General features: G+C 35.2%; 1 long non-coding RNA gene across 3 annotated transcripts; it reads left to right on the forward strand.

Annotated features, from left to right (window-relative positions):
* The first annotated feature begins 2,280 nt into the window (after positions 1-2,280).
* On the forward strand, positions 2,281-2,914 carry LOC112466475. 3 transcript variants are annotated; one of them, XR_003042146.1, is made up of 4 exons: positions 2,281-2,308; positions 2,479-2,568; positions 2,656-2,727; positions 2,807-2,914. It is a non-coding gene; the product is annotated as an uncharacterized LOC112466475 (long non-coding RNA). The 3 variants fall into 3 exon arrangements; XR_003042147.1 differs by having other exon boundaries at positions 2,285-2,296; XR_003042145.1 differs by lacking the exon at positions 2,281-2,308 and having other exon boundaries at positions 2,392-2,568.
* The last annotated feature ends 772 nt before the right edge of the window (positions 2,915-3,686 follow it).

The raw sequence follows: 3,686 nt of genomic DNA on the forward strand, positions 1-3,686 counted from the left end.
GAGTCATAAACGTCGCGATCTATCGTTCTCGACGCAAATCGATATATCTCGCCCTAGCGGTCCTAATTTTCGTCGCAATACTCAACATACAATATCTCAGGATTATTTTGGGACCAAAAACACGCAAGCCCGTGATTCTTTGACGATGCATGGCGTTGAAATTAATTAGTTTATCCGCGAAGCGTGCACGCCGCGCTCTAAAGTTTGTTACAGAATCGTAAAAGAATTTGGTGCTCGCGTGATTATGGTGCCAAAATAATCATGATACATTGTACTTTAAGAAAATATCACGATTCGAATTTAGTGCTAGTTGCATAGGGTAAATTAGTTAAATGACCGCGTTCAGTGGAAATAGCAGCTCAGTGAGCGTTCGGTAATTCTTTATTACGATTGGTTTTTACGCTTAGATCCGAGAAAGAACCAAAGGCAAGAACCAATCGTATTAAAGAATCACTGAGCGCTCACTGAACTGCTTTTTCCGCTGAACGCAACCATATTAATTGATGGAGCGCGCACACCGCTCTCTGAAGTTCGTTACAAGAAGCGACGCGGTAGCCAATAAACTTTTGGTACTTACGGAAAAGCGACACGTTGATTGACTACTGCGTCGCTTCTTGCCGCGCAGGTCGGCGTAGTGTTCCTCTAGTAAGAGTTAGAACACCATCTACCATTACAAGGGAGAAGTTAGTGGGAGTGAGACAAAGCACATCTCGAAGTACGAGAGTGGGGAGGCTGTCTCGATCTTTCGATGGTACGCATAATTCGCTGTTGCAAGCAAGAGCGGCCTTTTGTGCCTTGATATCAAAATCGCCATTGATTGAATCACTGACCGCATCATACCGTGCAGGGAGCGAGTGTCGAAGGTGTTCGTTCGAAGTTTGGATAAAGCTAATTGTCTTTATCATGGCCAAGGCCAATGATAATTCCATGATGAATAAAGGTATATATGTTATATTAATAATTGTATATTTGCATCGTTTCAGTATTATATCTTCGACTTTTTTGATGACCGATTATTATAAATAATCATCTTTGTTGTGTATAACATGTTGCTTCGGATTCTTAATGTTATGTTTCTATTGGGTTGTATATTGATCTCATATTTATTTACCTTTTTTTACGAGAGTTTAACTAATCGATGAAAATAATGTAATATATATGGCATAAATTTGCAAACTTTGGACTATTTATTTCCAAAACGGCTGAAAGAATAAAATACTGATATTCTATATTTTTCATTTATACATTTTAACAATAAGTTTTAATTTAGTATATTATTTATTACAAAATTCAAAATACGAAGAAATGTCTTTTGGTCGCACTTTTTATATCTATGCAAAATCCTAAAATAAATTACGTATTATAGAAATTTCGTGTACGCTCTACTTAATCAGTTTACGTTTATTACTTCTTTAATCGCATTTTTAGACGTTATTTTTGAGACTTAAAATACGTTATAATTCATGTCCAATATAGGCATAACATTACGGAGACGACATAACATTACGGCATAACATTACGGAAAAAGCGGCATTGCAGCGCTCTCGCGCGAAGTGTAAACAGCGCAGAAAAGATCATTTGCTTGCTGTGACAATTGCAGAGAATGAGAATCCTCAACAGCCACAGCAGCAACAGGGACAACAACAGCCACAGCAGCAACAGGGACAACAACAGGGACAACAACAGGAGTAACAACAGCAGCAACAACAGCAGCAACAACAGCAGCTGCAACTGCAAAATGCGCGGATATTGGAGTTGCGTAGGCAAATGCACAACATAAAAAATCAAATTCGAGAGGAGTTAGGACGAGGACAATATATTTATGGTGGTCGCGGTCGCGGACGCGATCGTGGTCGCGGTCGTGGTCGTGGTCGCGGTCATGGCCGTGGCCGTGGCCGTGGTCGTGTCAACCAGATAATTATTTATCCCAAAAACCTTTATATATACTCTCTAAAGTAGAATCAGTGAAAATATCACTAATTGAATCAGTAAAATAAGATTTCACTGAGAATCAGTGAGTATTTCACTGAACTTCAGTAGAATGTTTACTTTTTGTTTCTTTATCTTATATTTCACTGATTATGGTCAGTGAAAGTAAGATGTTACTGTAAAATCAGTTATCTGTTGGTAATACTGATTGATGGTGCGAGGAAGCGGAACAGGATTGTGATCTCAGTGATGTGTGAAACAGAAGACGAGAACGAAGTATACGTGACGAAGGACGAAGCGGTGCTAAGTGTACATTACAAAGAATGAGAGAAACTGCGGTACTGAGCTAAGCGTACTTGCGAAAAAGGTGAGGTTAAAAGTAAGTATACGAAAGCTTCTTGAGCTGTAGTTCATTTACCGCGGGTACTGACGAGTACGGTGGCCCAACGGGGCAAGGTTATAGTTTGCCAACGGGGCAAAGATGGAGGCCCAACGGGCCCATAGTAAAGCGCGATAAACTAGAGACTGTTTCTCCCTTTTCATTTTCAGCATAAACCACGGCGTATTGAACGAGAGAACTGAACAGCAAACAGAATAAGATTATTAATCTCGGTTATCGTTGGAAACTTATCAAAAGGAGTAAGTCTTTTATTTCTTATTCTTATGATTTCTTAGTATAAATTGATTGTTAAAACACGATTCAAATATTTGAATATTTAATTTCAGAAGAACATTGATAAGGGACAACATGATGATCCTCCTATTTTTCCAAATTCTTCGTTAATACAGATATGGCCTGTAAGTTTGGTTAGTGCATTTAAAAGTTATATATTATATATATTAATACTTGCTAACACACAGAAAAATCTTTTTTTAGGAAGGAACAAACATAGAGGCACAAGCTCGTAAGCTGAGGAATGTTTAATTTTTAATTGACTTCATTCTGTAAACATTTTGTACGTAACAATTACATTGTTGAATAAAAAATTATAACATATATTAAGGTTATTACTTTTTGTTACTGTTTGCTGGGACATTTACTGATTTAATCAGCTTGCATTACTGATTTTGCTGTTCAAAGTCACTGTTTCCAGTAGTCCAATATTACTAAGTAAAACAGTCAATATTACTGATTTAATCAGTTCACATTACTGATTTTGCTGCTCAAAGTCACTGTTTTAGTAGTATAATATTACTGATTAAAATAGTCAATATTACTGATTTAATCAGCTCACATTACTGATTTTGCTGTTTTAAGTCACTGTTTCTAGTAGTCCAATATTACTGATTGAAACAGATATTAATAACTAATTCTTTCAGTGAAATGTCACTGATTCTAAGTGGTATACTTATAACTGCTTCAATCAGTGACTATTTACTGTTTCTCAGTAAAAATACACTGATTCTCTTTTAGAGAGTAACTATCTGTTTTTTACTGCATAATATTTTATTTTATATTTTTATATATGCTGTATAACTTTATAGTAAATTAATAAATATAACTTTATATGTATAACTTTATAATAAATTAATAAATTGTAATTGTGTACATTTATTACATAAATATTTTATAAATACAATTAGGAAAAAAATAATTCCTCGAAAAAATATCTCGCAAGAATGATTCCTTTAGTTTTTCTAAAACTAAATATATAATAATAAAAATATCTTGCTCTTGCACGGTCCGTACATTTTTTTTTATAATTTTAAGGTTTTTATATTTTCTCATGATTGTTATTTTAGTTATACTTAATGTC

The sequence above is a fragment of the Temnothorax curvispinosus genome, unplaced genomic scaffold (assembly GCF_003070985.1).
Source record: "Temnothorax curvispinosus isolate PA1 unplaced genomic scaffold, ASM307098v1 QBEX01016249.1, whole genome shotgun sequence".
Classification (NCBI taxonomy): domain Eukaryota; kingdom Metazoa; phylum Arthropoda; class Insecta; order Hymenoptera; family Formicidae; genus Temnothorax; species Temnothorax curvispinosus.